Source organism: Scyliorhinus torazame, chromosome 24 (assembly GCF_047496885.1).
Source record: "Scyliorhinus torazame isolate Kashiwa2021f chromosome 24, sScyTor2.1, whole genome shotgun sequence".
Classification (NCBI taxonomy): Eukaryota; Metazoa; Chordata; class Chondrichthyes; order Carcharhiniformes; family Scyliorhinidae; genus Scyliorhinus; species Scyliorhinus torazame.
This window is the reverse complement of record NC_092730.1, coordinates 34,707,723-34,708,221: the sequence shown is the minus strand read 5'-3', so window position 1 is coordinate 34,708,221 and position 499 is coordinate 34,707,723.

Here is a 499-nt window from a genome sequence, read left to right as displayed (position 1 = left end):
GATTCCCCACGGTAGGCTATTGCAGAAAATACGGAGGCTGGGGATTGAGGGTGATTTAGAGATGTGGATCAGAAATTAGCGAGCTGAAAGAAGACAGATGGTGGTGGTTGATGGGAAATGTTCAGAATGGAGTTCAGTTAGAAGTGGCGTACCACAAGGATCTGTTCTGGGGCCGTTGCTGTTTGTCATTTTTATGAATGACCTAGAGGAGGGCGTAGAAGGGTTGGTGAGTAAATTTGCAGACGGCACTAAAGTCGGTGGTGTTGTCGACAGTGCGGAAGGATGTTGCAGGTTACAGAGTGACATAGATAAGCTGCAGAGCTGGGCTGAGAGGTGGTAAATGGAGTTTAATGTAGAGAAGTGTGAGGTGATTCACTTTGGAAGGAATAACAGGAATGCGGAATATTTGGCTAATGGTAAAATTCTTGGAAGTGTGGATGAGCAGAGGGATCTCGGTGTCCATGTACATAGATCCCTGAAAGTGGCCACCCAGGTTGAT